This window comes from Perna viridis, chromosome 2 (genome assembly GCF_037379345.1).
Source record: "Perna viridis isolate PV_CMFRI_1.1 ecotype Kerala chromosome 2, ASM3737934v1, whole genome shotgun sequence".
In the NCBI taxonomy this organism is placed as follows: Eukaryota; Metazoa; Mollusca; class Bivalvia; order Mytilida; family Mytilidae; genus Perna; species Perna viridis.
In genome coordinates, this window is record NC_142446.1 from 531,094 (window position 1) to 541,620 (window position 10,527).

The window sequence follows — 10,527 nt, forward strand, 5'->3', positions numbered from 1 at the left end:
GAACATTGTGATGTGAGCGAACAGTAAGCATACTTCTTGTGACAAACCATGGTTTACGGATGAATGCAAGACCCTATATAAAGATTATCTTCGTGCTCTAGACAGTTTTAATAAGTTTCAATCTAACGAAAATAGAATCGACTCGAATATAACAAAGAAGAAATATAAATGCGCAGAAAATAAACTGACGAGGCGATACAAATACCAACGTGGTAACATGTTAGATTTGCTCAAAAAGACTTATCCGAAACGAGTTTACAAAAAATTTAAAAAAAAAAAAAAAGAAAGAAAAATCTCGTGTTAAAATAGAACTAACCCTTGAACAATTCGAAGAACACTTCAGAAACTTGATTTCCAACGAAACTGTAGAAAACGCAGAGACTAGCGATTACAATGTTACAGAAACTGTATATGAAGAACTAGATATTCCATTTACAGAACCTGATATAGAAACTTGTATGAAGAGGTTGAAACGTGACAAATTATCAGGTTTCGACAAAGTCATGAAAGAATAAATTATATTCAGTAGGCCTTTTATTAAACCAGTCTTTTGTAAACTATTTAACTCTATACTGAATTCTGGTTACTTCCCAGAACTGTGGGCAAAAAGTATTGTGGTTTACAAGAAAGGCCAATCAAACGATCCCGGAAACTACCGCGGAGAAAGGCCAACCAAACGAGCCCGAAAACTACCGCAGGATATCATTAGTATCTAACATCGGAAAACTTTTTTTACAGCTATGGTCAACTTAAGACTAAGAGATGGAGTGAAAATCATTCTATTCTTTACTGATGCCCAGTTTGATTTTTGGCTAGGGTACGGGACAGCAGATGCCATCTTCGCTCTCTATTCTATGATATCAAAATCTTTCGGAAATTCGAAAAGGTTGTATTGTTGCTTTATAGACTATAAAAAAAGCGTTTGATAGCGTATATCTTGCGAAATTATGGTTACGACTTGTTACAGGGCAGTTGCTCGATACGATTAAGTCCATTTATCAAAACAATTAAGTGTTGTATTAAACTTGATGGCGTCATCTCCAATAGTAGTATTGGCCTCATGCAAGGGGGAATCTTAATCACACTTATTATATTCATTATATGTTAATGATATGGAAGTTGAACTGACAAGACAAGGATATCAGCCATATGAACTAAAATGTTGAATCTCTTTCTTATTATGTATGCCGACGACACTGTCTTGTTCAGTGAGAGCATAAATGAGTTACAAAATATGATTGACTGTGTTAGTACATATTCTAGTGAATATGGTTTGTCAGAAACAAAGGTTGTTGTTTTTAGAAATATAGGAGAAGTGAAGACTGACGAAAAGTGGTTTGTAAATAATAATCTAATTGAAACCTGCGATGAGTTTGTTTACCTTGGTATATTGTTTAGGTATAACGGTAATTTTGCCTGTACCCAAAGGATGTCAGCCAATCAGGGTAGAAATGGCTTGTTTAGTTTGTATAACAAAATCCATGATGACTGTTTTAATCATGAAACTTTATTGTCATTGTTTGATACTTATGTATCAAGTATATTAAATTATGCATGTGAAGTTTGGGGAAGTTATCAAGGGAACCAAGGTTATATAGCGGTAATCAAAAGAATGTAATCCAGGGACAAAGACCAGACATACACTACAAAGTACATAAAGTAACTAAAATCATACAAACAAAGTAACAAAAGCAAATGAGCAACTCGGACTCCACTAAAAACTGGGAGCATGGACCAGGTGCACCGGGGACATCATAAGTCAGATGATATTGAAAAGGTACAATTTAAACTTTCTCAAACGAATCTTGATAGTCAGGACTTCAACGGTTAATTATATGGTATACTGTGAGCTTGGAAGGTTTCCAATGTTTATAAATAGATATAATAAAATGATTAACTATTGGTTTAAGCTGATGAATACAGACAATTGTACTTTGAATACTTGTTCTTATGATATGTATGATAGCCTAATGATAAACACAATTGCATGGGTATGTAAAGTAAGAGATATTTTATATTTGAATGGCGGTTAACCCAATGTGCTACTAATATTGATTTATTCATAAGTGAATTCAAGGAAAGAGTGGTTGCCAGATTTAGTGAAATGGCGGCATATTATGATGAGTCACCAAAATGTGTATTGTATAGATTTGTGTATGATCTATATTGTGTACAATATTATTTAGATCGTCCTGTAAACTATGTTTATAAACCATTTATTTGTAAAAATCGTATTTCCTTGCACAATTTGAACGTTGAGACGGGAAGATTTTATAATATAGATAGAAATATGCGCATTTGTAATGTGTGTGACAAGATGTTATTGAAGATGGGTACCATTTCATTTTAGTATGTGAAAGAGTAGTCAAGGGAACCAAGGTTATAGCGGCAATCAAAAGAATGCAATCTAGGGACAAAAACCAGACATGGAAAACAGACATACACAACAAAGAACATAAAGTAACTAAAATCATACATACAAAGTAACAAAAGCAAATGAGCAACTCGGACTCCACTAAAAACTGGGAGCATGGACCAGGTGCACCGGTAGGGTAAGCGTCATCTGCTTTTCTAGAAACACCCGCCGAGTTGCTCATAAAAAGTCAAGTCCGGGGTAGACAAACGAAGAAAGGAAAACTATGACCCGTTGAATAAATCAGTTTTATGGTGCTGATGGATACACCGTAGCGATCCACGAGTTCATGATGACGACCATAAAACTTCTGTAGTGATGACTTCAATCTTGTAGCAACCGTGTTCCAGAAGCCTATTTGTTAGAGCTCTAGCACGATACAAAAAGTCTGCGTAGTTTCGGCAAGCTCTGGCATAACGTATGAGTTGTGATATGAACGAAGGTGTTGAAGAGATGTTGTCACAGATGGAAGGAAAGTTGCCAATTCTGAATGAAAAGTCATCACGTTTGTCGTAAAGTTTACAGTGTCTGTAGTATTCTTTATCTCAAGTTCTTTGGGGTAGATGCGATGTATCAAATCCCCGAAATTAGGATTGTTTAAAGATAATACGTCATATATATATATATATATATATGACGTATTATCTATATATATATATGTCTAATGGATTGTACAACGATACCGATAAAGATGTTAACACACTATAATAAAGTATATAATGGGCAAAATTTTGTCAACAAATGACCTTCTTCAGTGCCTTAAATAAACTGAGTGTGTTCTTTGATTTGCTGTTTTGACAGTTACGTTTATAGTTTTTCAGTGTCAGTCCCCGTAAGAATCAGGCAGTAGGTGAAACATGGTATGAACAAAAACATCATTTTGATAGTGTAATTTGACTATATGCACCATCAGAATTAAGGAAAACAGAAAAGATATTCCACACGCCTGGACCATTGAGTTACAAAAAACATTAACATTTCAAGGGCAGATAACTCTGTCAAAAACCTCCTTTTTCTAAGATTCTATTGAAAAATTTCTGAGCAAATCCAATGATGCAGAGACCAAATAATGGTCTTTTCAAATAGATAAAGCATCATTGAGTGATATTTTATTGTCAGATCGGTGGGGTTTTGAGATGCATGTTTCCTATTTTTCCCATCAGTTTGCCTGTTTCTTACAAACAATAACACTTAATTATTATTTCAGAGACAGTTTTTGTTGAGTCTTGCTCTATAATAGAAGATACTACACATCCAAGGCCTAAATCAATACAGCCCGAACTCGGCTACAGTAGTATAGATGCAAATATCAAGGACCTTTACCGGTCTCAATTCTTATAATCAAAGACTGAAGTCTTCAAAGTCGCTAATTGTCAAATATTCTATGCCACTTATTTCAGCTTTCTTTCAACATCCGAAATGGCATGAAATTGGGTGACTTCCGGTAGAATCTTGGTTCCCTTGATATGATTACTCTTTCGTAACCGTGATGACCCGAATGTTACTCAATCAATAACTGGTTACCATACAGGAAGTGCGGGTAATTTTTTTGTTCCACAAGTTTCTCACAATTTTTAGCGCTTATGATATTGACAAGGGAACCAGATTATACAACTGGCAATGATTAAATAGGTCATAAACATTATCAGGGCCCCGATGTACAAAAACCGTAAATATATCGGGGCCCTGATAATGTTTATGACCTATATTGTCAATTGTAACGAGCCCCTGTGTGTGAATCGGAGACTGAGTAATATTATATTAAGTTCAATGCTATCCGATCATTTCATATTTTAATGTAAACATCCCATTCTCATAGAAGCAAACAATTAAAAAAAACACAAAGTAGATTACATGACGTTTCTGTATTGTTAAGATACAACTCAACATTATTATGAATACTTATTTTCTATTTATACTAACAAACCAATATTGCTTTAATGAGAATAAAGAATTAAAATTTGAATAGTAAAATGCAAAGTAATTACATTTTAATCAGACGATTACTAAAGTGTCTGATAAATCAAAGTAACTTCTCAAGGTTTGTTCAACTGGTAGGATATTTCCTGATGTATCAGTCCTATGTTCCAGTTGCCCCAGCTGTTTAATAGATTCCATAACAGAGTTAATCACCTTTTTCTGCAGTAGAATCTCTATTCTCCTTCGTTACCTGAAAATACAAAAAAAACAAATATCAATGTATTAGAACAATTAATAACCAATTAGAACCTTTAATTCTACTACAGTAAACGCATAATCCACCATAAGACCTTGCAAATCATAAAAGATGCGACCACATCATAATTCAGCCAATTTTTTATTGTATGTGTGATGGGGAACTCATTTTTTTTATTTGTTACTATTTTTAGATTTTAGTGTCATTTCACACTATTTTTGACAATTTTTGTGTCATGAAATGTAGCCTAAAGTCTAAAGACTCAGTTTTCTACAATATCAACAGTCACAGTTACAGTTTGTGAGTGAATAGCAAAATATGTGCCCCAATCCAATCAAAATTGCTTATATTAACATATTTTTTCAATATTGAAACCTTCACATTATATGCTAAAAATATGATTTTCTATTTTTCCATACAAAGTTTCATTAATTTAACTCCACAAAGTATTGCACATCAAAAACGTCTTTACTTTGAATTGATATCATATGATAGATAGTCGCATTTCTACATCACAAATTCGAAACCAATTCGAAACCAAGAAAAACAGGTGTTACGGTCAAAATCGGAATTTTCCCATTCCGGAATGGGACGCGTCCTGAATTGGAATAACGCGAGATTCCACGTTATTCCGTTTCAGGCCGTCTTATTCCGGAATGGGCGATCTCGTTTATTGGATTAATAACGGTAGTTCAAGTTTCTTGGCGGTATTTATTTGAAAAAAAAAACAGACGCAGCAAAAGGTCTCAGTCTTGTATTCTTTGCCTCATAGACTTCTATACTTTACCTTAAATTTTCATGAATTTTTAAAAACATAGACGAGGAGTTTCAACTTTTGACCATGTTTTTCTATTAAGGAAATGTCAAAAATAATTTTTAGGTCCATTTTAGTAAAAAGGCACAAACTTTGGTACACCAGGACTGGTCAAACTGAAAATTGACCTTTTCTACTTTCACTTTTAATTTGATATCATAAAATAGAAGCCTTTTCTGAACATTATTTTTCATGAAAATACTGTTTTTCCTCAAAAACAAGTTTTTTGTGTCATTGCTTGATATTTACCCTGTACTTTTGAATGATAGTCATTTACGTACACCCGCTCAGGAATATGCAATACAAGACTGATAACAAAATGGAAGCCGAAGTAGAGTTCAAGAATTTTGAAAATTTTGTTAACAACTTACCAAGTGAATTAAATGAATTACTTAATGGTCCAATCACTGAGGACAAAAAGTAAAAAAAAATATTAGAAATCTAAATAATGGCAAAGCCTGTGGAGTTGATGATATTCTTAACGAATATCTTAAAAACATTGTTTTGGGGCTAATGCCTGTATACTTTAAGATTTTTAATTTAGTACTCGATACAGGTATTGTACCAGAACTTTGGTCACAAGAAATTATTGTACCTATTTATAAGAACAAAGATGGCTACCGATAGTGGTGGACATGTTATTTGCCCGGGTGTTGAAATCAGTCAAACTATGGATGTATTTATGGATTCATCGCCTGTTCTTCCCATGGATCAGAGCGTTATTGATAGTTCTCAGTTAAATGGAACTTTAGGAGAGTATTCACCCCAAAACACTGACTTTATCAGAGTTTTCACCGAAATTGGTACCCCAAGTCAACAAAAGGTAAACAATGGCCACGGTGAACTCAACTCTACCTTAAACCAAACTTTTCAAAGGGATTATGTTCCTCAACAAGAATTCATTGCAAAACTAGATCGGGATCTTGCAGATCTCCCTAAAGATGCATACATAATAAAACTTATTGAACTAACAAATAATTCGGAAGATTGCCTTACATGGTATCGAAGTTCGCTTGCTAGTCGAGCAAAATCATTACAAGGGTGTCCCACGGGGAAATTATTTACAAGAAAAACGACTACAAAAGCTCGTCATTAACAAAGTATGCTAGAGATTGTCATATATTATATATGTTTCTACAAGGCGATAAAACTCAAATTGAAGAAGTTTTCAGAATAGACGATGGTCACAGTAAATCCATTGTTACCGAAACTTTTAGCGAGTCCCTTAATACTGAAATTATCGAGATGCGTGTTAGTTTACATGCTCTTTTGGAAAAGGTGTCAGAACTAGAAAAATCCGAGCAATTGAAAGAAAAAACAATTAAGAATCTACAGTTGTTAAACGGTAAGCTACGTTCAGAATTGTGCGATCTAAAAGATCGATTCAATACACATTTGAGTGAATGTGAAAGAAAGTCAATACAAAATGACACTAAATTTAAATTAATCTCACAACAAATCAAACCGCTGGATGATTTTGACTTAAACAAATTTAAAACGGACATAGATCTTATAAACTCAGATCTGGATAGACATGTCAAGCTACAAGCTATGATGCAAAAAACATTAAACGAGTTAAAAGTGTTGAACAAGCCGTCTTATGCTTCGAAGTTGTCCCCGGAGCGAGCCCCTACGGATTTAAATGTCAAAAACACGTCGGCAAATACACACGAAAAAGTGAGTACAGTTTCGCCGCAGATCAATAAACAGTTAGACACAAGAATATCTTCCGGCGAAAGTAACGGTACGAATCGAGTTTTAAGTTACAGCGATGACATGCTACCATCAGAATCAAGTGGTGTTAAACAAACTTTGTTAAACTCCGAATCGAACAATATAAATATAATTGATACGAATGAAGACCAAGTAAATTTTAGAATTCCTGTTCGTGTGCATGGAAATACCGAGGAAACAAAACCGACCAACTCTGATGTATTCGTTGGTGTGTCTCCCAGAAAATGTTCGGCAAGGTTCTATTTATCTGGAATTGACAATAAGTCCACGAGGTCTGATATTCTACGATTTCTCGAATTAAAAGGAGTAAAACCTACATTTTTACAACTCTTCCATGGCAAATATGGATCGTCTTGTATTTCCGCAAAATTGAACGTATCAGAAGATTGCGCTGACCTTATTGAAAACAATACTCATTGGCCGTCCGGTGTACGATGTAGAAGATGGTTAAGCAACCGCGACTGGCAACAGAAATGGAGTGAAAGTCCAGAAAATTAGTCTGGTATATACAATAAACTAGTCCCCATGTTGTTCATAATGTTTATTTTTAATATTTGTTGTGTTGCTTTTGCTATAATGAGCCTTAACATATTAACATGGAATGTGAGAGGTATAATGTCATCCACTGTGTGCTTGGCAAATTTACTTAATCATACAAATTGTGATATTGCAATTATTATGTGAGCATAAACTTAAACCAAACTTTCTTTCGTATATGGAAAGTATTGATAAAAGGTATCGTAATATATCAAAAACTGACAAGCTACATGAACCATACTACTATACACAAGGAAATGGTGGTATCTCTTTAATGTATAAATCTACTTTACAATTCTCAGTTAAAGAAATTGTAGATATGAACTCTGATAGAATTGTAGGTATTGAAGTGAAATGCAAAAATTCTAGATCAATTTTTATTTTTGGCGTGTACTTACCTGCAGATAGTTCAGTTGATAATTATAGGCAAGAGCTAAATGCCCTTGATGACCTGTGTTCGTTTTACACTAATTATGGTAAAATTATTGTTGCAGGAGACTTAAACGCTAGTTGCATCAGTAAACACATGAATCTTACAAACACAGTAAAATCAAAAGAACTACAAAATTTCGTAAAAAGACATTTTCTATATCACCCATTTACTGATTCATTTAAAGCTTTGCGGAAAGGTCCAGACTTTACATTTCCCTTAAAGAACACCATGTTAGACTATATTTTACTTGAAGAGACGCTAGTCAGACAATTAAGACAATACAAAATTCTCGAAGAAGGAACGTTCAGTTCGACATCGGATCATCTGCCCGTTATTGCATCCGTTGTGCTAGAAGAAAATATTCATATTGAGTCAAACAAATTTTCGAAGTTGCCATCGTGGCACAAAGTCACCGATCAGCATGTGCGTAAATACCAAGACAGACTTCGTGAACCGTTAAATAGACTTATACACGATCTTCAACACAACGACAAAGACATAGATTCCTTTTATTCGGATTTGGTGACTACGATACTTGATGCGGCAAAAGAATCAATACCATGTAACAGATTCAATCCATATACGAAACCGTATTGGAATGCAGACGTAAAAACAGCGCATCGTAAAGAACGTGAAATGCGTAAAATATGGTTGCAGGATGGTAGACCAAGGGGTATGCAATATCCGTCTTACTTTAATTATAGACGAGCGAAATGTAATTTTAGGAATATACAGCAACTTGCTCATGATCAATATATAGAAGAGACATACGAAGATATAAACAATGCAGCTGAATGTGATATAAGGTTGTTTTGGAAACTTATAAAGCGACAGAAACCAAAACAGTCAAAGGTGTGCCATGAGATAAACTTTAATGACACTGTTCATAATACCCCCGAATCGGTTTATAATGCGTTTGCCAGTTACTTCAAAGACTTATATACACCGTCCGATACTTCTATGTTTGACGAATCAACATTCCGTGAAGTGAATAAAATGTATGACGACATTGAAACTGTGTGTGACGTTGTTAAAGAACAATACTTACCCGGTGGTATCATAACTGACGAAGATGTTGCGGCGGTTATCAAACAATTAAAACGTAGAAAAGCAAGTGGAAATGACTTGGTTCAAAATGAACATTTAATTTTTGGCGGACCGAAACTAATTGAATGCCTCACAGTTTTTCTAAATACCATGATATCTAAATGTGAATTACCCAGTGATTGGCGAAAGGGTCTTTTGGTTCCGTTATTTAAAGGCGGTGGCAAGCCTAAGTCACACCCTGACAGTTACCGATCCGTTTGTCTCTTGTCCAGTGTGTTGAAAACATTTGAAAAACTCCTACTCCAACGTATACAAACATTCGTGATAATACCAGGAACGTTTCCAAATCCACTGCAACACGGGTTTCAGAAAGGTCTGGGTTGTCTGACTGCGTCCTTTTGTCTTCTTGAAACAATTTATAATAACATTGAACAACACAGTAAAGTATTTGCCGCATTCCTAGACAGTAGAAAAGCCTTTGATACGGTATGGTGCAAAGCACTTATGGTCAAACTTTGTAACTTAGGTGTTAAAGGTAAAGCTTGGTCCTGTATAAATATGTTATATAGTAATACACAAAGTTCGGTTATTGTAAATCAATGCAAATCGAAGTATTTTGAAGTAAATGAAGGTGTAAGGCAAGGTGGTGTGTTATCTGGTTTTTTTATACCTTGTGTTTATTAATGATTTAATCAATGAGCTGTGTAATCCTAATCAGGTAACAGGTGTAAATAGTATAAAATGTTGTGCCCCTTCGCTTGCTGACGATATTACATGCATTGCTACAACACCTAAAGCATTGCAACGAATGCTTGATGTGTGCACCGAATATGCGAATAAGTGGCGGTTTCAGTTCAATGGCAAGAAATCGTGTGTGATACAATTTTCTAAATCGTTCGTAAAATCAGACTTAAAATGGACAGTTAGCCAGGAAATAATTCCAATTTTAGAAAGCCATGTGCATTTAGGGATTGAACTCAATGGTAAATTTAAGTCTCTCTCAAGGACAACGAACGTTTGTAGGAAAGGTAGAAACATTTATTTTGCAATTGCCAATATCAGATGTGGAAATACAAATCCGTCAGTGCTTATAAAATTATATAGATCTGTTGTTATACCCACCGTTCTATACGGTTGTGAAGTATGGAACAATTTAACGAATACCGAGCTAGCGCTTCTAAATAGATTTCAACATTTTGTTGTCAAACATGCATAAAAGTTCAGCACACTCACACGATCGGACATTTGCGAAAGTATGGTTGGGTTACGCAGCATAACAAGTGAAATCGAAAAACGCAAACTTTATTTCTTCGGCAAACTTTGCAAGTTGGATAATAGCTGCTTGGCGAAAACTATCTTCCTACACAGACTTT